We start from the raw sequence: 24,102 nt of genomic DNA, 5'->3' as shown, positions 1-24,102 counted from the left end.
GCTTATGAAAGGTTTCAAAAAGAAATAGCTTTGCATTCACTAATGAAAGAAAAAACCAGGAAATCCATCTGTCTATCAGGGAATCTGATATGTGCTACACTTGCTAAATCCCCTTTTCAGTGAAATGGATTAAGAGACCTTATAGAAAAATGTAAGTGAAAAAGTGGGATAATAAACTGCATGCTTGAAATATAAGATAGGATTATACTTACTGCTCTGGAAAAAAAATATGTTCTTTGTACTGTGGAATAAAAAGCAGTTCATACGCGCTTCAAACCTTTATTCTGGAGCTGAGCTGTCTACCAGTTTAATGTCGTTACTTAAAATTGCCAAGGGATTTCAATGGACAGAGCTTACACTTTTCTTTGAAACGTGGATGAAACTTCTGCTGGCACCAGTGACATTCATGTCCGTATACCAGAGGGCAGGTACTGGGTATGAACGCCTCTTGTTAGTCATAATCTACAGGTAAGATCCTAGATGAAAATAGATCCGAAACCTAGAAGTACTCAAAACAGTTCTGGATCCAAGATATACTCAAGGGAGTTTTGATCCAATGAACTAAAATCTGTACACTAGATCTGGTAAACAAAACTCCCTTCCTATTGTGAGTCTTGACCCATTTCAGCTTGGTATGGATGGAGATACAAAAGCAAATGATTCCTCTGATAGTAATTTTTGTAGAATAGCTCAAGATGGCTGACCAAACTATTGGAGAAAGGAATGTGATTTGTTGACAAACACTTCAGTTAATACACACCAAGTGTGTGCTTACACATGCTGGTTTAGTAGCCTCAGTGGTTCATTTGTTGGAGAAAAGACAATAGTGGTGAAATTAATCATACTGGTGCCTGTCTACCTGATCTTTCTGGCATATTGCAGAACTTAATCTACAGTGAAATTCAGCAAGGGATTCTGATTTTCAGTGAAATCATCTGTTTTGCAACATACTCTCTCCCATCTTATTATTTTTTGGCATTTTTTTAACGCACTTGGAGATTAGAAGGTCAGATAAAAATATTCATTAGTTACCTAAAAATGATTACAGCATCTGACAAGGAAGAAATAAAGTCACAAAAATCCTTTCCAGACCAGATTGTGAAAGGCTGCACTTGGTGCCAAATGTGAGACTGGTCAGACCTATGTTTAGAAATCCATGATAATTTCTAAACACAGTTTGATGAAAACCTGATGCAAGCCTCTCCTTTCCCTGTCATCCGTTGACATTAAACTGTGAAGTTGCCTGTGATGTCAGTTCTGAATTATTCCCTCTTGATTGCTGACTCAAAGGCTGGATACTAATGGAGAACCAAGATTTTTAAGGTTCATCAGAGAAGGCATTATAAATCTGTAAAATATGCATAACTCTGGCTGGAATATGCTCACATGACTTTTCTGTACTCTGTTAACTATTCTTTAGCAATTTTTCAGGAGGTCTTTTTTCCAAAGGCTGATTTCTTTTTGGTTTTTTCTTAATGCTCTGTCCATGGAGAGGGAACATGGGCATGAACACAGAAATTTTTGCCTGAGTTTAAGAGAAAATTCATGTGGGAAAGACACTGGCCGCTCTACACTAATAAGAAAGCTTAAAGACAATGTTAAAACCACTTTAGGGAACTTTGGAATATTTGAAATATTCAGAGGAATAGGTCAACTAACATTACGAGATTTTGCTCTTGAATTGCCTCAGATGAAAACTGTAAATGTCTATGCAAAATAACCCTCTGGTCCTGTGAGACACGTGCTCCTAGCTTTGACTCAATGGCTACAGCTTGATTAAAGTTTTAGCTCTGAGTAACTACAGTTACTTACAGTAACTATAGTGGGGTCTTGACCAGAACCAGACTGGCAGTCCAGGCTTGTCTTCTTCAGAAAACCAAAGGAAGGGTTCCTTTGCCTCACTCTGTTTCATGGTATAGTTCTCTTATTTGAGAGCCTGCTGCTGTTAAAACCTCTACTCTCCCTTGCTACCCAGGCTTTTTCTTATCACGCTATCTTCCCTTTTCAAGAGAAAAGAGACTTATCTGTCCCTATTTTCTCCTGTCCTAGCTGTTTCTTCCAACTAATAAATAAAACAAATCTATTTTACAGCAACTATTCCAATAAGCAGGTCAGCATTCAGCATTTATAATTATTATAAGGCATCTCCAAATATGTTCATGTTCAACCCACGCTTTTCACTTTTGGCATGCTTTCTTAATGCTGGAAGTATTTCACAAATATTAGCTGGTTATACTTTCCAAGGAATTTGGTGCAGTTAAAATAGTATAATTTCCACTTAAAATAAACTTTCATCCTTTTTTTCTTTTCTTTGTTATTAGAGTAGGTGATACTCTGTGGAATTTTAAATACAGATTTGATGTAATTTTAAAGGAAAGGTACCTCTTTAAAACTTCTGAGTGTCTCACACACTGTGATAGGGGGGTAATGTAGGAGAAAGATATTGGACTAAACCCCAGAATGAGGAATTAGCCTTTGGAGGAGTGTGTAGTATTGAATAAGTGGGATGATGAGAAGAAACAGAGAGAGATGCAAGGAAAAATGCCAACTAAGAAATTAAATGCTGAGACTATGAGAATGAAACCAAATCTAGGGAATTATAACAGGATGAGAAAAGAGAACAGGAAAAATATTCAAATGCTTGAAAAAACAGTAATCCAATTATGCACAAAAAGTGTGGAGAAGAAAAACAGAGATGGAACAGAAGTCGTCAGACAGACTTTAGAGAGTAACAGGAGCAGGACAAGAATGGAGTGAAGTAGCAGGGAGTAAGTTAAAATCTATGCACACAATCAGCATAGAGTTCAACTGTCTATCTGGTATCTATGGGAAGGCATCCATAAAGATCATGGAATATATAGTATCCCATAGGGTTCTTATTGCATTTCTTGGTGCTTACACTAGTATAGTATATCTTCCTGACAGAGTACAATGCTTTCAAAGAGAAGCAAGTTCAATGATCCTTTACTGATTTTCTGCGTGGTGAGAAAGACTGGCCAAATGTGGAACCTTTCCATCCTACTTTCTCTCCAGACTCTGTGTGTAAGCAAGAGTCAAACCTCCCTGGCTGATGTTGGTAGAAGGAAACAAATCTTGACAAGCTTTTTTGTAAATGCTAAATTATCCTTTTTTTCCACTAGTTATGTGGCTAACCCAGACTGAAACCTTATTTTATATCTTGAACATTTCATAAACTAAATTTCCAGTCCATCTCATGATGGAAGTAAAATCAAGCTACAATCATTTGAGGTCGTCTCTGCTTAAGGGTGAGGTGTTTCTTGACATCAGTCTGTGATGGAGAAGCCTGCCTTGTCAGTATCACCCACCCAGCACAAATTTTAGTCCTTTGCATGGAAAAACACTGCTTTTGGCAACAGTGCCCAAGCATGGGGAAAGAAACCCCATGGTCAGGCTGTACAGGCCTCCTCAGTGTCGGTAGAGAGCAGGAGTGGAGTGTGGGCTCCTGAGTTTTCCCATGTCTGAGCGTGTTGCTTCACAAGGCAGCTGCTGCACTCCCAGTCCGTTCCAGTGGGTGAGTTAACACGCAGGTAGTGCTCATGACCAGACAACCTGAGTCTGAGCCCTGCTCTGGTTTGATGCCAGTCAGTATAGACATTTGTTCTTTACCCTGTTTACATTTATTGAACGAAGTCATTTGTACTTTGTGAGATTGAAGGAGGCAATACTGTTTCAAAGCTGTTGTTGAACAGGGTAGTGGGACAAAGTCCTCTGCTGGTGGAAATCCACGCGAATCAAAAATTGCATCAACTAGAAACCGAACTCAGGCTTTCAGTCTATTTCAGTCAGCTGCTGCGGAGCTGGCCTTGAAGAGTGAGCAAGAGAGAGGAGACAAAAAGCCCAACAAGATTCTCAACTTCTGGCAAAACTTGCTCTGTCTTAAGGGCTATGCGTAGAGATTAATGAAGCCAACGGAAATCTCAGTAAGCATCAATCAACTCTGGATCAGAAAACTACCTGAAAAAATAGTTTTCAGATACCAGAAAACTATCTGTTCATTTACAGACTCAAGAAAAATCCAAAATAATGATGTAGTGATGGGTAAACTTTGCCTCTTCCCCTTTCACTGCTGTACAGGCAGGCTGCCTTTAGCAACTACTTTATTTGGTGCTTAGAAAGTGTAATAATAGTACACATATTGGGCCAGATATTAATGGTTGTTTCCATCATAACTGCCATACAACACTCATAAAGGCTCCAGTTTTAATAGATACTCTTAGGTGTGGCAGTTTAGTGGCTTTTCAATAAGATATACACAAATAGAGTATTTTATGAGAAGACTGACATATCATACCACCATTGTGTTTGAACCAGAAATATAATATCTTCTCCAAGACTTTTCAGGACAATGTTGCTGGATCTTTGAACTATATTATGTCCAAACTTTATGTAAACAAATTCATTTTACTCCAATTCAGCCTGGCGTTTTAAGTGTCTTGAGGGAGGGAAATGGGATAGTTTTATAGCACAATGATTTCCAGATATATTTTTAGTCTATTTTCCTCACAGCAGTGTAATTTGGGGTAGTGATGTGCGTGTGTCTGGAACTTTATTGTTCACAGCTATAAATGAAAAATACTGTTTAAAAAAGTAATAATTTACACTGAACGTCTGAAATTCATATTAACTTCAACATCAGTGAGGAGATAAATCTGCCACTTAAAATCTTAATGGTTGTGTTTCAAAAGATTCTAAATTGTACTCTTACATTCAGAGTATTAACAACTTTTGTCATCATTAGCGCAAGAGAAGTAATTTTCTTTTTGCGTTTGTGTTTTAATTTTATTGATTAGGCAAAAGTATGAAGAAATGGCACTGAATCATGAAATTGAGGTTCAGGTATTTTAAGAATTGAAAATATTTATAGTGTGTTAACAAGGAATCATACAGAATTCCAAACTGCATGATGTGATAATTTGCTTATAAACTGGGAGAGCAATCGCAAAGATGCACATTGCCAGTGCAAACCACAGGCTGTCCTGACATTCCAAGATGGCTTCAGAAGAATGATGCTGCTGAATCCACATGCACTTTACACATGATGCTGGCTGAAATGCAACATTCTCATGCATCCAGGACCAAAATGGACCTTCATAAAATGGAGCAGACTGAAGATGTGGAAAAATGTTTCCACACTCAAGTCCAGTTGCAGATTTTAATATCAGAGGCCAAAACTTCTAACTTTCCTGCCAAGAATGTATTTTAAAGCTGCAAAATATGAACTGAAAATCAATGCCAGATTATGGGCAGCTGGACTATTTTCAATGAAGAGCAATGTTTAAGCCATCATTTACACCATAAACAAACCATGGCGAAAAATGTGTGCTGCCTTTCCATTTAGTCAAAAGAGGAATCTAGAACTTTCCCTTGCGATCAACTTGTTAGCTTGCAGCCAGATTGTCTTGGGGGCTTCTGCACAGAAAGGGGCCTCTGGCATTCATATCAGCCTCTGCCCAAGCAAAAGAAAAGAAAGACAGAAAGAAGTGCTTCCGTGGTATATTTTATACAATTGTTTCAGGCTTCTAAGCCATGTCTCTGCTGTGTTTGTTCATTAAAGGTCTGATTTGAGAGATATTGTATTGAGTGGGTTTACCAGTCATCTCCAAGGCTGATGCATCACAACCTGGCAATCTATTGTGCATAGCACTGCTAGCAACAGAAGAAGAAGGAAAATCAAAGGTGCAATGCTATGGCAGCTTGCATTACAGGATAACAAAAAAAAGGAATACACAGTCTGCACAGCTTCACTGAAAACTACCAAAGCTGCTGTTTCAATTATATTCTGGGCTAGATTCATGGTGTTTTGAATCACGCTTTTTTACAACTTGTTTCATGATGGTAGTTTGAGGTCCCACATTAGATTATCTCACAGTTCTTGTGCTAATAAACTAAACTGTGTATTTGAAAATGCTGTGTGTTTGGGGTGTCTGGCAAAGAGGACTGAGTGACCAGTTTGCTTCATCACAGATATATTGGAGTCTTAAGAATTCAGTGAAGGGTAGGCAACAGGCTTTTGTTTCCTGTTGTTGTTGTGGCAGTTTTCTGCACAGCTGGTTTGAAACATCTTGGCACAATTGATAAGGCAGAAATGTTTCCATTTTTGATGTGCTGAAGCTAGTGTGTTTTTGATAAAGACTAGTGGAGGAATTTTCACTCTCTGAAAGCCAGTACTTGTTTAACATCCCTGATAGAAGTTAAAAGGTTACTTTAATATTGAATACCTGTCTGGATCAGGGTCTGAGTCCTGTGCTGAGTTATACCTCTATGCCCTACTGCTACATGTGATATAATAAAGAAATCCTAATTGCCCTGGGGAGAGTCCAGCTGTCACTAGTAGCTGGCATAGACAATCTCATGAAAAAAAAGCAGTCTTTTCTTACAAGACTGGTTAAGACAGAGAGATGAGGGATGGAATAATATAGTACTGTACTATACTGTACCATGAGGGTCACCTCTTCAGAAGCTCAGCAATGTCTGACATATGTTGAAACACTCGTTTAAGCTTTATCACACAGGACACTTGTCTTGGAATTCAGAATTTTGGTTTTTTTGTATTTGTCTTTTTGACTGTTTAGTGGATTTTTGTTCAGATTGCTGAACTTTATTTTCAGTGAGGGTGGAAGAACTAGCTTTTAATCTCCTGCTGTGACAGAACTGTATGACAATGTCTTTTTTTGACATTCCTTTGGTATGTGGAGGGAGTGGAACCACTAAAAAAGGACTAAGCAATGTTTTCTGTAGTGTGTGGTTCTAGTGGGTCTCTGATGGTGCTGGTCTTTGGAGGTTGGCTGGAGGTCTTAGTACAGACACTGAACTACCAATGAGCAAAGTGTTGGTGCAAATAAAATTTGGGAGCAGAGAGGTTGGACCTTCAAGATTTTCTTCAGAGGTCAAGGGAAAGAATTGTGACTGGCCGGGGATCACTGTGACTCTATGGCCAATGCGGCTATTATAACAGTGTAACAGTAACAAAAATAGCTGGAATACAACCATGAAGGAAAATTATCTGCATTGAGATCTGCATCCATGCCATGTTCAGAGACTAAGGGTCCTGAATTAACTTATAGTCTTCACTCCATCCTGCATTACTGAGACCTTGATGTAAGAACAATCTAGGTACCTCTGAAAGCTTGAATCTCTTTCTCCATATCTCCTCATCACCTGCTAGGCGTAGGTGAGAATGACAGTGAAAGAGTAGACTGCACCCGTGCAGAGCCCTGGGCGCTGTGGTATTGACATGCTCTTATCTCCAACCTGATCTCATAAAGAGTTCCTGAAAGTCTCTGCATTGTGGGAAGGAATTAAGTTCTGCAGCAAAGAGATGCGTGTTCTGTCTAAGTCTAAACCAACGAGGAAGAAAACCACATCTGAAATGTTTCTCTGCATAGCATGTTTCTCCTCGTGCCTTCAAATCAACAGCTAACATGAAAATGCAGGCTTACTGGAAACATATTGTCAGCTCCAGAATTTAGCTTTATTTGGAGTTATTAAAGGTTTATTTGACTCACATCATTTTGCAGAATGAAATACTGATATCCGAAAAGTGCTACTTTTGTTAAGCATTTTAACTAAAAATTGGCACATGAGTGAGGTCTTTACATATGAGTACTTTCTAGAGCTAAGTTTACTAGAGCTGCATCATGACAGCCTCCCGGGGCTTACTGAGGTGAGAAGAAGGGAGCTTTAGGAGCCTCTATCAGTTGGGAATGGTCTCTCCCTGGCCAAACAAGGCAAGAAACAATTCTAAAAAAGAAACACAGCTCCTGCTCTCTTGGCAGCAATCAGAATGAATGGATTGGAAATCTCACCAAAGGTTGCCTTTTTATTTATTTACTTCACCTATTACCACTACATCTTCCTGAGCTCCCTGAAACATCAGTTCATTGTATCCTCCATAGCTCCTGTTATAATTGTGTTTGATACAGATGCACAATGAAAGGAATCAAAGGAAAGATTTTGTGTGTGGACACAGTTTACTGAGCAATTCACAGGTAAATATATTCCTTGAAATTTTGCAGAAGCTGTTGTATAAAGTGAGCAAGTAAGGTAAGTCAAATTCTGTTTTAGGAATGATTTTTGCTGCTTAGAGAGAGCTGCTTAGGATCCTGAATTGGAAAAATGATAATTCTGAAGAGGAGGGTAAAGATGTGTGATGAAAACACAGACCAGAAAAAATCACATTAGATATTTGTACACATATTGATCAAGAAAGAATGAGTCCCTTGCCTTCTTAGGCTATATCCACTTATTTTGAGCAATTTCCTCAATATGCCAGAATGACTCATAAACATTGCCAAAGTGTCTACTGTTCTGCTTGTGACTGCCATTTTAATGTAGCTCGTTGCTCACATGCATGTAAATTTACATATAAGTGCATACACATAACATTTAAATGTCAATGTTAGAAATGCATACAACTGTATGATGCTTAGCTGGCAGTTTGTGTCACTCAAAAAAACCCCAAAATATTTCTTCATGGAAAACATCAACAAATGCATAGATGTTGAAAGTGACACTTAAAATAAATGGCAGAGTTTTTTTATTCTTCAAAATCGTTTTTAAAAAGCCCCTCAAAATGCTTTGACAAAATGCAGCTGCTCTTCGGAATTTGTAGCACTATATTGAAGTATTTGAATTTGAGTCTGGGTGGCATCACATTTGTTTCCCATTGATTTAAAGCTTTAAATCCAAAATCCTTTGAAAAAGCCTCCCATACCAAGGGTCTAACAAATGGTTTGAAAGATCCAAATGTCAAACTAGAATCAAAACAAATTTGAGGAAGATGACTATTGGCAGTAGAAAAAAAGTGCATTACCATTGCAAGGCAGTTCAGCTATAGTCATATTTATCTGTGCAGTTGCAAAGCTGGTTAATACTGCATATGCTAATCCTGTGTAGGGCTTGGTGTCTCGGTAAGCTAACAGTGGAGTATCGATAGACTGGGCAGGGGATTCCTGTCATTACTGCAGTGTTCCTCATTACAGTGGAGCAATCAGCCTTTGCACTGTTCCCATCCACTCAGCACACCAGACACTGCTGCCTTGCTCATGGTTGTGTGGTCAGTTTGTCTTCTCCAGGGCTCCAAGGAAGGTGCAGCACTGACTGCACGTAACACCTGAAGCACGGCACCGTATGTCTTTCCATTCTCCAGCACAGCAGCTTCCCTGGTTATTTTCTTTTCTTCAAAGAAAATTAGCTTCCAATTATTTCACAATTTGGACATTTCTTGGGCCATGCCAAGATAAAGGAAATCTTGGCAGCAAAGTTTGTGATTCATCTCTCTCTGCATCATCAGCTTATGAACCTGCTTTTTGTTTGACTGGAAGCTCCCTGGATTAAGCAGACACGGTTTAGCAGTGCCTTGTACTAACAGCTCAGAGCCGGTAACTGACTACATCTTCTAGCTTTGTTTCATTTTACCAAAGAGCTGATTGTTATCGTGCCACTGGTCTCTTGGGCACTGCACTTCTCGTGTTCAGTTTTCAAGAGTGTGTGAAAGAAGATGAGGGGAAGAGAGAACAGCAAATAAGAGGATAAAAAGTACCTGGCACTAACAGGTGAAGGTGCTGCTATCCTAAAGAGAAAAGCACAAAAGTTCTGCTGGAAGCAATGCCCAGTAGTGCTTATGAAGTGTGTTTTTCTAGTGTTGTTGAATTAGCTAGTCATCTGAATAAAAATCACTGCAGGTTACCAGTTTATATCTTACAATACTAAAATGGGAAAGAGTAAATTTACATAACTGAGGAGTTCCTGCAGCATAGCCTCCTATTTCTATGTTTGGTATTAAACTTGCAGTATTACATTTCTAAATCAAGTAGCTATAAAATCTCATCTGAATAGCAGCCTAGTATGTGTTTTACAATGTTACTCAGTAACTAGCAACTGCTATATAAAGCCTTGAAATTTCTAATCGATTTCAGATCATGATTCAGCATTGAGTGATAAGTAATGCAAATCCTCTTTCCGTCCTGGTAAAATGATTAATAACAGGATTGGTAAAAATCCTGTGAACCAGAGCCAATGCTGACTGTTCTCAGCCTTGCTAACACAGGAACGGCTCTGAGCAGGAAGATCCTACTTACCCAGTTCCTGTAGCCAAAGCCATTTTCCCACTGTTGAAGACCAAAAATGTCGCTATCATATAGGAAGCTGCCTCTTTGTACTGCATGCATTTGACTTGTTGGACAACAGAATTGATGTCATTAGTTATTTGCTGAAGCTCTGCCCTGCTTCAGGGATAGCCATCAGAGAGAATTCTGCCCTCTGTAGAGCAGAGCTGTGTAGGTTGGCACTTGCTTTGGCATGCCCCTGAAAATGAGGAGCAGACTTGATTCTTGCTGTGCAAACATGTCAGTGACAGCATAAAATCGGAGTAAAATATTTATCTGCTAGGTTCAGTGTATGCTTGTAGGCATGAATTAAAAAAAGAAAAAGAACTTGTAGAAACATATCTGAAAGGAGAAGACATTTTGCCTGCTCCTCATTCACCTGGAATATGCTGTCCTTTCATATCTGTCACTAGTTTAAAAAATATTTCATCTCATATTTGTCATCAAACTTTGGGATAAATCGCATCCCTCCTCTCTTGTCATTGTAAGGAGATCATTAATAATGATCCTTACCAGAATAAATATATTTGAATATTTTATTTCTTTGAATGGTGCAGCAAACACAGCAATCACCCATGTTGGACTGTTCAGCAGTCCAGATCTTAATAGATAATGAAACTTTTACTTTGGGAAGTTAGACATGGTAGGTCCAAATAAATAGTTGCAAAGAAAGTACTCAATACTTCAAGGATTTTATTAGGCAGAAGAGGAGTGTCCATACTCCACTTAGTTTTCAGCTCAGATGGAGAATGTTTCTGAAGGGTTTACACATCATCCAGATGCAAAGCCATAGATAGAAATCCGCAGAGCTGCAGAACAAGAAAAAACTTAGAGACTCTAAACCAACTGTGCATGTGCTGAGGCATCTATCTTCAGGACATGGCTGCCTCACAGGGCTTCAGAGTGCAGCAGGTCAAAATAGAAAGAGGGAGCAAGAAGGGAGATTTGGATTAGCAGGTGTAGTTTTTTGTGTTGGAGGAACACATTTGGTCTACTTTTGGTGGCATTGTCCTGAATTAGTATATTACTTTTCTTCGAAGTAATTTGTGTATTTGAATGTTTTGGGCCTTTAATAAAATGTAAACAAAAAGCAAAACTCTAGTAATTACGTTAAATTGTTATTATCATTATCACCACTGTAATAGGTCAATCCAAGAATGCTAAAACACAGTCATTTTATTCCAGCTGTATCTTAACTCTCTCAATTCATGTAGCATTTCATAGACATAAATGCATCTTGCTACTGACCTGAACTACTCTCCCTTCTCTCTCTCCAGACATCTGGCTGTGTTCCTCTTGTTATCTCTTCACCTTTTTTCCGGTGGCTCCTGCAGCGCAGGCTGTCCGCAGAGCTGGAGCTGCTGTCGGCTGCCATGACAGGATGAGCACAGTGCAAAATGCTCTGCCAGACACCTCCTGAGGATGCCACGCACTGTGTAGTCTGCACAGGCAGGGTGAGAGGTTTGGCATGATCCTGACTTGCTGTGAGCAAGCACTTCTTTGGTATTTATCTGTCTGAGGCTCTCCAAGTGTAAACCCCTGGTTCATGGATCTCCCAGTGCAGGCTCCCACCTTGGGCCAAACCTGGACACTCAGACATGTCTAGAGCAAACACTGATTCTGGAGAGGCTTGTTTTTTGCCCTGGGTCTGTTCAGAAGTCAAAGAGATACACATATATTGTATTTCCCAGGAGCAGGACGATGATGCCAAGGGCTGCTGTCGCGGGTTCGGTTTGTAACCGGGCGGAAACACCAATTTAGTGTAGTGGTTTGGTCCAAAATACTCATTACTGTTTATCTGCTGTGAGATAAGAATTAGGAGAAATGCAAAACAGGCACCAAACTTGAAAGAATATGAAGAAGTTTATTAACAGACCTAAAAGAAGAAAAAAATTATACCACCTTCAGAACTCTCCTCCTCCCCCCACCTCCTCCCTTCTCCCACTGACAATGTGAAAAGACAACCCTTAAGATGTTCAGTCTGTTTACCACTTCCATAATAACCTTGTTCAGTCCATTTAGAAAGAAAAGTCTCTTCTTGCTCATGCTATGAAAACATTATCACAACGAGACAGCCGCCCACTTCCAAATATTGTTCAGTCCATTTAGGAAGAGGAGTCTCTGCCTGCGTGTGAGTCCTTTCCCCCGACTTGCAGCTTTTCCCGCAACTGCTTTCGAGGGTCCACTCTTGAAGATTTTTGGGGTACAATTTTAAGGTTGAGCCGTTCAGAAACAAAAACAGAGGCCCTTCTCCTTCCCTGGGAGCAAAGGGTCTTCATCATCTTCATCGTTAGGACTATCTCTGGGAGCATCTCTAGGAACTGAGGTTTTCTCCTTTCCCATTTGGAGCAAAAGTCCTCATCTGGTTCATCTCTACGGACTGAGGTTTTCTCCTTTCCCCTTTGGAGCAAAAGTCCTCATCTGGTTCATCTCTCCCTGTCCAAACTTCTCATGAAATTACAGCTGCGTCAGCATCTGCCTATCTCAGCGCAGGTGCTTTTGCTCACGAGTTGAACACTCCACCCCCCATATCTTCATGAAATTACAACAGGATACTCTGATATATCATAGCTTCACAACAGAATTTCAGCTTTAAGCATCTCCTCTCTCTCTTCCCTCAGGTTTTCAGCTCTTCACAGCAATAAAAGGGTTACTCTCACCTCGGCCTTGCAGCTTTGCAGCTGGAATGTTGAATTTTTCTTATCGCAGTGGAGAGGGGGGGGAGAGCCGAGCCGCTCCGGCTGCCCACAGCAAGGCAGTGGGGGGGGGGGGGTTCCACGGCTGGAACAGGTCCATGGCTCCAGGATGGCCGTGGCCCGGCCCGGCCTGGCCCAGGCAGGGCCTGGCCGGGCCCGCTGGCCCCCACACGGGGCCTGCAGCCACCTGTCCCAGCGCCGGAAACGAGAGAGAGCTTGGAGGGGGAGTTTGCCTATTCTTAAATGTGGATCACAGAGGTGATCACAACTTTAAGTGGCTTAGAGAATTGTCCATATTCAAACTGGCCAGCTGATAGGTTCTGTCAGTTCCCAGAGGAAACTGTAAGCACCCCTTAGCAAGGACGTCCCTTCCGGGACTATGCTTGCTAACCTATGACAGCTGCCCAGCCTGCTGCTGCTGTAGCTTGTGAATTTTGCATTGGATACTCACATGCCATCATTTGGATCCACTGAGCCAGGCAGGGGGCAATCTGAGGAATGATATTCTGTGTTAGAGACTTCAGAGGTACTAAAGAGCTGATGTTACATAGGCATCTGAACCTTCCCTACCATTCTTCAGGCTGAAAGGCCAGCTGGGCTTCTCTGAGCATATAGGCTTTGGACAAAAATCTAAAAGAAAAAAAAAAAAGAAATCAAAGCTTAGAAACTCTTGAAGTGTCTTTCTATTAACAGTATAATCACTCTCTTCCAGAAATCAGTTTTCCGTGTACTTCTACTGTGTTCATACAGGCTTCTTTCCAACTTTAAAGAGGGAAGAGTGAATTAGGGAGAAAAAAAAGAGCTGAAGCAGCCATAGTTAAGCAACTGTAGCTTCTTCAGGATTATCTCTTTTCTGTGCTGCTGTCACACAGAATTAATGTTTGTAAGTAAAATTAGGTCAGTATTTGTTACACTGTTTTGGTGTGAGGTGTCTGGTTACTGTCTATTAGAAATATGCATTTTAAATAAAAAAACAAGTGAAGATATTAGTTATATCACAAGTCTGACAGACAGGCCAAAGTACTTTCAGATTGTAGCCCAAATGGGCTCAGCTTTTAAATACGTGTATCAATTTTGAAGACTCCCTTGAAACAACATAGAATAGATTGTAAGTGCTGCTCACTAACCCAAACAACCTTTATCAGTAATTTAAAACCTCATATTGTGTGTTAATTTTTTCTCCAAAATTCATGTGACATATTTAAAACTCAGTTTCCTATTTTGCAATTTAAAGAAACACTTCTACTCCATAGAGTGTTGGGAAAATGAGTCATTAACATTGTGATGTCTTGACAACCTCATACCTATAGAAAATGGAGAGGGAAAAAATGTCAACTCTGCTCAGTCTGCTTAGTTCCTGTTGTGTTGACTTATAAGATCCAGCTAAACCAATAATAGTCCAGTGCAAACCAACAATAAGCAGTAAAAAAAGTTATATTTTTTTATTTCAAAATGGAAAAAAATCATAAGTTGGAGTTTTCAATGGAATTGAGAAGATGGAGCTATTTTGAAAACCATTCATCAATATAGTATGTAGCAGATAAATGCAAGCCTTTCCCTTGGAATTGACTCAGGCACCCAAACCCTTATTTTGTTTGGGTTTTTTCTATAGAAAAATGAGACACACAAAAGTATATAACAGTATAAAATTAAATTATGGAAATTCACAGCAAATGCCTTTCCTGAAATAACGTTCTCGGGTTTGTTTGTATTGGAAACTTTATAAAATTAAAACAGAAAGACTCCACAGCTTTTTTATCTGTCAATTTCCACTTTCCAACCGATAAAGACAACAGAAAAAAATACAGAGAGAAAATGAAGTCATATGATCGGGAAAAAGGCAACTAAAACCTAAAACTAGAACCTGTTTTCCACTCTGCTTTGAGCCAGCTTAGCTCAATTCAGCTGCTTGGAATTGTGCATACTTTAGAGGACGTAAGAAGCATGACCTCCTTGCTTTGAATAGGCCATGCAGTGACCATTTTACAATTTAGTCTTCTCTTCTCTTAATATATTCAATCTGGTATTTCCTTTCTATCCATTATGATGTTGTATATTAGGGAGTAATGAGAAAGACACAGACCTCATAGTCTGGCTTTCTGTGTTGTTTTGAGTTCATTCAACAAGGCTTTGTTTTCTCTCTGTGGCTTTTCTGCCTCCTTGGCTGGCTCTGCACCGTGTTCAAAACACAGACCATGCTTCATTTAGCAGTGACCTTGATCTGCAGTTGTCAGAGCAGGTACACGCTGCCTGGTGTCTGATGGGTCCCTATTTTGTTGTTTTTACTGTTGTCTAAATATTATGACAGAGGAAGTCTTCCTACAATTGTGGATGCCTACAGCCAAGCTTAAAGTTTTCGACGGGTAGGAATATGGTGCACGCTTTTGGCTTAGCCTGGCTGCTTGGCCAAATATCACGAGGCCACTGGCTGGCAATCAGAGAGGCTGCAGAGAGCTCATGAGTAGCCAGGGGGAAACTGGTTGTACACAGCACTGCCAGTTCTTGTAGGCTAGTCCAGAGTCACTGAAGCATACCTGTAATCTGGGACAGGTACCTGGAAAATATAACATGACAGTGGCTATGAGAAGAATAAAGAATAGATAGGAGGAAGGAGGTGGGGTCAATACACATCTTTCAGGATCAGACAGATTGCTTCACTGGCTGATTTCTCAATAAAAATGGCTGGATAGCTATTTCTTACCAAAGATGGATGCTAGTTTTAATACCAGTCCTAAAGTTAGGCAGCCTTTCCTTATAACTGCATCTCCTGAAGAGCCTAGGGCTATAGCACAATGAGGAGTGGACAGCCTTTCCTGCAGTTAAATGCATGCAAATGCTGTTGAAACTGGTGGCAGTTGCTCATGTTGATGAACAGACAACAATGATCTGGAACCATGAGTTGGAATCTCAGTTCTTCACACAGGGGATCTGTGGCAAGGTTTCCCAAAGGCTGGTGTTTCACACACTCCTCATTTGCATCTCCTGTTATTCACAATAGCCACCAACTTGATAAGACATTGGCAGAGCTGTTCTAAAGGTCACATTGCAACCTGTAGTTGCACAGAGAATATTTCTTTCCCTTTACCAGTAAATGACATACAGGCTTCTATGCCATAAACCTGGCAATTTACTGCTCATCCCTAGGAAAACTATCGCTGATGGAGGATACAGTAACATTTACGTCTTAGCCTGCTGGCCTGGCTTCCAGGCTAAAGATGGTGACACCACCCTCCATTGTGTTGGATGTCTCCCATTCCTCTGGTATTCAATTTCAGCTTTATTTCTACCTCCAGAACTGATAAGTGAAATTCCTCTCCCCATATCTAATCCAAAAATTTTCTGGAAGCTCTCTATCCCAGCTGAGTCTCACAGTAACTTTGCAGCCTCTAGATTCTGGCTGCCTGGGTCAGAATCTGGGTGCCACTTGACCTCTAAGAATCTTCTGAGGCTAGAACAAAAGTTGGGGAAGAGGAGAAGAATATCCTGGCTTTCTTTCATGCAGAAGACTTCTGAATTGCTTACCAAAAACTGACTGCAGAACCAACATTTCTTTTCATTAGTATTTGTTACATTTCTCATTTAAAAGCAGCACTTGCTTGAAGCTGTTGTGTTGTACAACCTGATAGCTATCATGTACTTTCAAAAAAAGGAAGAAATCCTGAATAAGGAAACAGGGGATGATGAGGTCGTTCACCAAGGTCAATAAGAAGAAAAGAACTCCTGTTACTATGTGAGGAGCAAAGCCTTGTCTAGATTTTGAAAGGCTGCTGATTCCTCCTGGAAGGGTCCCGTAGGTGGGTGAGTGGCTGAAATTTCCAGAATTAGCTGCATATTTTGCTATCTGCTCTGCAATAACTGTTGTTTCTGAAGAACTTGCCTTCCTACCAGGGTTTTGTAGAGTTTTTTTTTGTGGTTTTGATTGCTTCATTTCTCTTAAGAATGAAAAAAAAAAAAAAGAGAAAAAGAAAAACACCTGTGCATTTAGATTATATTTCGCAGCCAGCAAAAAAAATAAAGACCTATTTTTATATATGTAACAATCCAAAATCCTCATTGGCCTACCTTCAAATTACTTGATTTTATTTTGTGTAATTATGCAAAATTACATATGCTTCTCTTACTCTTTTCCCCCTCAAGACAGTTCAAAATAGACTCTTGTTTTGTAGCACACTTGTTTTGTAGTCGCTGATAAGAAATCTTTTCACAAAAAACACTTTCTTGAGAGTCTGTAAAATTAAGGGGACATAAATGCATGAATGGAGAGGAAATACTAGAGTAAAGCAAGAGCTATTTGGTTAAAGTTTTTTAAAGCCATTATTCCTGAACTCTATAATTTCTTGCTCTTACAGCTAGTTCAAAAAGTGTGAAAAAAATCATACAGTCAAAAAAATGAGCTACTGTGGTGTTATGCTCCAAACCATAAAACACCATCTAGTCTTTGTAGTATTACAGACAGAATAAATGGGTGAAAATGTCTACATAAAATCCAAAAGCATTGATGAGACCCAGACAGATGACCTGGTGCTATCAGAAGAGGATACTTGTGTTCAAATACCCTGCCTATATCTTTTGATGGCAAAAAAAGACTGAATAAAAACTGAATAGAAATTGAACTGACAAGAGCCAGTTTTTTTACAATACATGCCAGCTGCACTCAGAGGAAGCTGAGACCCTTGTTTAGCAGCAAGAGGAAGAGAGTGCAGAGGGTTCTTGTTAAAACCTGTAATTATTTTTCCTGGTTTATACTTCATACTGGAAGCCATTCAACAGGTGCAGGATCTTGGGCATGTTTAAGAAAACAACTGAAGATGTGCCATGAGAATTTCAGCTTGAATATATTAAATTTTGTAAACTTAATGTGGTGTATTAATTTCATTTTTAAATTTAATTTTAATTTTTAATTTTTTTTTTTTAGTTTTATTATACATAAGGCTTAAGGAGAAACCTTTTGAATTTCCATCCCATAGTAAGCTCGCTATTTATGCTTAAATTTTTCTGGGTATGGTGGCAAAATCCAATTGGTCAGCCAGAATATTACATTAGCATGAGAGTGACTGAAAGACAGAAAATACACATTTAATTGCTGGTTCAGATTATTAGGCATGTTTTATGTACTGTTGTTTATTAGTATGTAAAATAACTCATTTGAAAATGTATATCAGGAGCTGGATTTGGAGCTGAAGCCTCACTCAGTGATTTTCAAAAGCATAAAAATGTGGCAAGCTCACAACCTGTTATTGAAAGCAATGGAACTTGAAGGGATAGAAGCAAATCTTGCACAATGTGCCATAGACAGCAGTCTGCCAGCAAGGGACAACACGGGTGGCATGGAAAGATATTTTGGTTTTCATCTGAGAGAGACTGTAACTAGAATGAGAGGCATACAAACTTTGGGCTACCAACAAGACTTTTCAAAGATTTTTAGAAAAATAGTGAGACGATGTTTATTCCATGGCAGATTTGGAGGGAGCCCTTCCTGGTATCGCCTGTCAGAGTGTTCACCTCAGCACTGACAGCAGCAGATCAGGGAGGTGAATATAAGGCAATTGCTCCAATCACTGTTCTCTCCCCAGTCTGTATGAATTACTATTAATAAAATATGAAATGCCTTCAAGAATAGTATAGCCAAGAGCCTAGTGTCAAGTTGAAGCTTGTTCATTCACATAAAAAGAGCTGATTTAGAAGAAATGGCATTTTCTAGCAAGAACATTATAGAAGACCTCTCAGCCAGCTTTGTTTTAAACACAACACAGTCTGTGAAAATGGAAGAAGAAATGATCTTTTCAGAAGAACTGATATCAAAATGTCTCTTTCCAAGGCCAAACCTAATGGGTATAATTCAACTGATATCATCGCATTTCAGATTAGATCTGCAGAACTGAACAGTTTCATTCCGTAAAAAAAACAATAGACAGAAAAATCCGCTTTGGTTTTCATCAGCTTTCATATTGATGTTTTCCTTTAAGCACATCTCTTCAGCTTTGTCCCTTGGTTTCTCTGTTTCTTGTTTTACTCTTTTCTGTCTACAGTTTCTGTCTACAGAATGATCTTTTTTTAATGCGAACTTTGTTATTCCATTTGTGCAGCACTTAACTCAGTAACCCAGATTTCATCACTAGCAACAAATAAGAAATATATGTATGTCTTGGTAATGCTCTATCTGGGCAGACACTCTAAGGATGGAACTTCATTGTATACATTTGCTGCTTCTTGCCCTTAACTTGTAGTCCACCATTAGTTCGATTCTGTGCCAATGCTCAACCTCCTCTTCTATCTTCTAAGACTTAGTTATCATCACAGTAAATACTGTTGACTTTGTGATTAAAATCTGACAGAGACTTGTGAAGACATTGATTTTATCTATGTCAGGAAAAGTGACAAGGAGCACCAAGTCACGAGAAACAAGGACCCATGAAGGACTGAACTGACACAGCTGGCCTTAGCTTGATCATGCTCAGAGATCAAAAGGAGATAAAGAATCTGCCTGTTGGCATGAGAACAGGTCCAGATGCTTGGATCAAGAGAGAAGGGGCACCACGGGTTGAAGCAGTCTATGTGGAGATGGGTTATAATAGCTGTTCAGAAAAAAGCTAAGATTTCAACTTCTGCTCGGTATGAATCAGACAAAAATGCTGTCGGAAGAGATCTGGAATCCTACAACTTGCTTTGATTCTTGTTTTTTTTGTCATGTGAATACTTCTTAGCTGTCAAGTATAATTGAATTTCCCCCTAGGAGGCAGGTTCTATTTTATCAAAACCAGCTAACTTTTTCTGTAATTTTTGCACAATGCAAAAAATCCTACAATGATGGCAGCTGAGCCAATTTTGCAGATTTGGAGAAACTGTACAAAAGTAAATAATAGCATTTCGTTTTTATTACACAATCCTCTGTTAGCTTTACTCACGAATTTCAGTGCCAGAAGTGCCAATTCCTAACCTCATCTAGAACCACATAATTCACATGAAGTCAATAGTAATAGCCTAACTTTAAAGCCCTGCTCATTTTGTAAGAAAACCAGTTTCCGGACTTAAGATTTACATAGTTGCTTTATTTCAATTCCTTCCAACGCCATGAGATTTGTTGCAGGTTGCACTTCAAAAAAGAAACATAATACAAGAATGACTCTGTATCTTTCACTGTCTCCAAAAACATAAAAAGATCGTGAAGAAAGTATAAGACACTTCTTCACAGGCAATTATAAAACATGTGTTTAGCAAGTTTGGGCTTGGATGCTCTGTGTAGTCAAGCTTGGTAATGTGCTAAAGATGTGTGGGAGTGTGCGTCTTTTGTCGGTCTCTGTATATGTTTGGGGGCACAGCTGGCCTTAGCTTGGGGGGTATATGTTTGAGGGGGTATATGTCAGTCTCTGTATATGTTTGGGGGGTGCTAATGGTAGGATGGGGTCAGAAGTGGAGAAGCTTCTTCCCACCTACTTTACAGTTCTTCAGGGATATGTATCTGCTTAGGGGACTAAACTGTATGGAACAAATGCGTTACTCATTACAGATCTGGCAGGGAATATGCTGGAGATTTGCAGGTTTTGGCCATAAAGTTGCAAGCAACATCCAGATACTAACTTGAGCAGTTATTGTTTTTTTAGTTTATTCTTCGATGAGAAATTATTTGTGTCAAAAGTATCCAAGACATGAATAAACGCACTTCTTTTCTACAGGCTGTCAAACTCTGATCCTAGTGGCACAAAAATACACATTATCTCCATTCCCTCATATCTATATGGAGAGATTAGTCACTCTACTGGTCTTAATGATTACCCAGCACCGAAAGCTGTGAGGCTTGTGACACCAGCTCTGAGAATGCCTCAAGCTGATAGCCATCTCCTTCTCCTCTCCTCACAGGCCGTCATGGCAGTATCTGAGCTCTAAATACACTCCCTAGGGGACTAAACAGAGCTTGTTCTTCCTCTTTCCACTTCGCCAGCTGAAGAGAGAAACCCAAACTAAGATATTGCTTCCGTTTCCCTGCAGAACACTTGATGTATTGAGGATGAAAAGTCTGTTTTATGAAAGGCCATTGGATTTCAACTTTTTTTTTTGGTTACAGTTTGGAACAGATGCTCCAAAATTTGAAATTCCTGATGGGATGGAGGTAAGGTAAGCCAGTAAATAAAAGATTGCTTCCATTACAATGCGCAATATGGATAATTACCTCTACCTCCTACTTAGGCAGAAAGGTGTTTAATGTCAAGCATTTCGTTTTGTAACTGTAGAGCATTTACTTTGACAAATTGTCAGGACTGTTTTTGTGAAAGAAATTATGGTTGGAGTGGTCATGATAAGAGGAAGCAGTTCTCTTTTGCCAAATGTCTCCATCAAAGCCTTCTCAAAGAGCGCTGGTTATGTCACTTGGTAGTCTTGTTTTTGCCCTAGGCAGGATGAAATAAACTGTGGCTCAGTCTAACACAACAATGAAAGGGTACAAAATCCCCATAAAGCTCCTTCAGAGTCATTACAGCAGTAACAGAAAAGAGAGTAAACCCTCTGCTCTTCACCCAAATGAGTGAAAAGGCCTCCCCATTTGGAGAAAAAGAGGCAGACACCTGGTTCCGTTCTCTCTTTGAAGTACCATAACTAGAAATGACCTGAAACAGGAAAATAAGTGTTCTGAATCTAGTAAAAAATCATATCAACTTCTTTCTGTGGAAACCAGAAAAACATTTTATGACATAATATTAAAAATACTTCATCAGTTTTCTCTGGAAGTAACACCAATCATTACTCAAAGGCTCTCTCTAGTCCAAATCAAGGCTTTTTCTATTTTTATCATTAATTTTGAGAGCTACAATAAAAATATGAAAGATGCTTATTTTCAGGATGAACTGGAATGACTCCTGGAGGGTTTAATTGGTGACAACTTATGCTGCAAGCTCATGCTTGAAACAGTGTTTATAAATATCCCACTTAATGGAAAAAAAAGTTATGAGTGATGATAGAAATCTGTCTGGCAAAAAAAAATATGCTATCTGCCAGCAAGTACTGATTATCAGTACAACTGCAATATGTGTCCAGCTGTGTTAAAAATCCATATATCAAAGATCATTAAAATATTACAAATTACCACTCAAAATTGTTTTCTCCAGAGGTAGCCTTCTGAGTCAACTACTACTGAAGCTCCTTTAAACTTATTACTTAAAGGCACTGATTTTCTCTCCTAATAAAAGGACAAAGCCAATACCTGGGGTGAAAATGTTATCAAAAGAGCACTTGCAGGTGATCCATAAACAGTCTAATATGACTTCAATGGTGATATTTTAGCTTTCCCACACATTCATAGGTATGCCTACTATAGCAAGGTTAAACAGTGTAGAGCTGTAATTTCCTACTAGGAGTATGCCTCCTCAGGAATTTAATTTTATTCTGATTTATTTACTTATAGCTTTCTCACACAGCCATATAAATATATGTACATATCTATACATGCTGAATGAAAGAGGAGCTAGCACTAACTGAAACATATTGCAACGTCTGTCAACAACTGTAACAAGAGTTAACTACAGCTGAATACCAAAAAGAGATGAAAAATTCTCTCATGGCAAACAGCACTTTTGCAGGACATTTGATAAGCACTATAAACCACAGTCAAACAGAAACAATTGGTTTGATGACATATACCACAGCTGGATCATAGGCAACTTGACAGTGTTTTTGCCTTGAGCCATAACCATGTCAGCTTTAATGTGACATTTAGCATATTTAACCATGAACATATGACACATCTTTAGAAATCCTTATTGTCTAAATAGCTTATTTTTACGTACATAATTGTCAACAACAGTAAATAAAATTCAGTGTGAAGTGACATTTCATAAGACCTTATCAGTTTTGTCCTGTGGCATTAGTCTAGCCTATGTTACAGAACGTGAGGCATATCCTGCATGGTATTTCTGAAGTCCTGCACATTGACATTATCTTTTATATTCAGTGCTAATTGTAACAAGGAATGTGAACTTCTCCTGAAATTTCTGTCCTTTCTTTTCCTTTGTATTTTCCAGTCCTTTGGACAGAGAGTTACTGTGTAAAATTCCTGTGACTGCCATAACTTATGGACAGGATCAGGGGGTCATGGCTTGGAAAAAGTCAGTAGCTGCATGCAATATCATTGCAATGTGCAGGAGTAGCTGGACAGCATGTCTGGTGATACTTAAATCTCTACCTCTCAGTAGTTTGACTTAAACCGCTTTTTAAGTTGATTAATTCATTACATTTAGGGACTCAAATGGGTTCTCTGAAGAGATTAGAAAAAGCTATTTTTTTTCAGTTTGTAGTGACATTGGTTCTAAACTTAAAACAAAACATGAAGCTTCTAAGTCATTAAACCTCAAACTGTGCTGATAAAATATGTCGTTGCCATGTATTTGGTTTTAGCATACTGATATTCTTGTTTATCAGACTTCCTTGTTTGTTCAGGATGTACCACTCCATAGAAAATCATACTTCCCATATACTTATCTTGCTAAATATTAGTATGAGCACATCAAATCCAGACTCTGAGAAAATTTAGATCTTCATTCTGAGAAAAAGTTAAAAGAAACCTGCTTCTTTCTTTGGTGTTTATCTTGGTAGGATTCTGATATCAATCTTCAGTCTTGGAACATCCAATGGATATGGGTGATTCCTCCTCAACACAGTTCTGTGACTAAAACTCCTATGACATTTTATAAAAACTGAATTTTGCCAATTCTATTTTTATGTACAGACCTCATATGAAAACATTTCCTATCCTTACATCTGAAATGTTATAGAAAACAGAAATAAGGTATTATTGCCCACTCACAGCACATATATTTTTAAATAGATATATTTTTACATATATATATGTTTAATATATATACATGCACACACATATTTAAGAGCAGAAACTGTTCTTTATTTCTGACTGTATGAGCCAAAATTGAACTAAGTTAACATTCAAAATCAAGAAAGATGATGAAATTGCATGGGATATACACTCTGGGTTTTTAACTGAAGTTTTGAGCACTGAGGTGCAGCTTTCAGAACGTTTTAGGACTGAGCCGTTTGACATATGTCAGCTCTGTGACTGATATTTTACAGCTTAATTATGCCTTTTAGGAAGACTGATCATTTTGGCAATAGTCATTAGAACTGAAAGTAGTAATACATATTTCTACAGAGTGTATTGGCATTCAGGACCTAGAAAAGGCAGAGGAACAAGCCCTCCTCAATTTCTCACTAAAATGAGCTATATCTTTATTAGATTAAGCCAGCAAAGAACATAATGATAGAGATTCAGGCATCTATAT

The 24,102-nt window shown here is 39.0% G+C and overlaps 1 long non-coding RNA gene across 9 annotated transcripts in view; it reads right to left on the bottom strand.

Moving 5' to 3' along the window:
• The window catches only part of LOC121672039, a 130,307-nt gene that overhangs the window by 35,095 nt on the left and 71,110 nt on the right, over positions 1-24,102 (bottom strand). For 7 of the 9 annotated variants that reach the window (XR_006018741.1, XR_006018735.1, XR_006018739.1 and 4 more), the window contains one exon: positions 13,275-13,453. This is a non-coding gene — a long non-coding RNA (uncharacterized LOC121672039). Of the gene's footprint in view, positions 1-10,649; positions 10,937-13,228; positions 13,454-24,102 lie in introns of those variants that run through there. The other 2 variants (XR_006018738.1, XR_006018737.1) reach the window with 2 other exon arrangements.

This window comes from Corvus kubaryi, unplaced genomic scaffold, assembly GCF_017639235.1.
Source record: "Corvus kubaryi isolate FWS band 111438036 unplaced genomic scaffold, C.kubaryi_AGA036_p1.0 37398, whole genome shotgun sequence".
Taxonomy (NCBI): Eukaryota; Metazoa; Chordata; class Aves; order Passeriformes; family Corvidae; genus Corvus; species Corvus kubaryi.
This window is presented reverse-complemented; position numbering and strand designations above follow the sequence as displayed.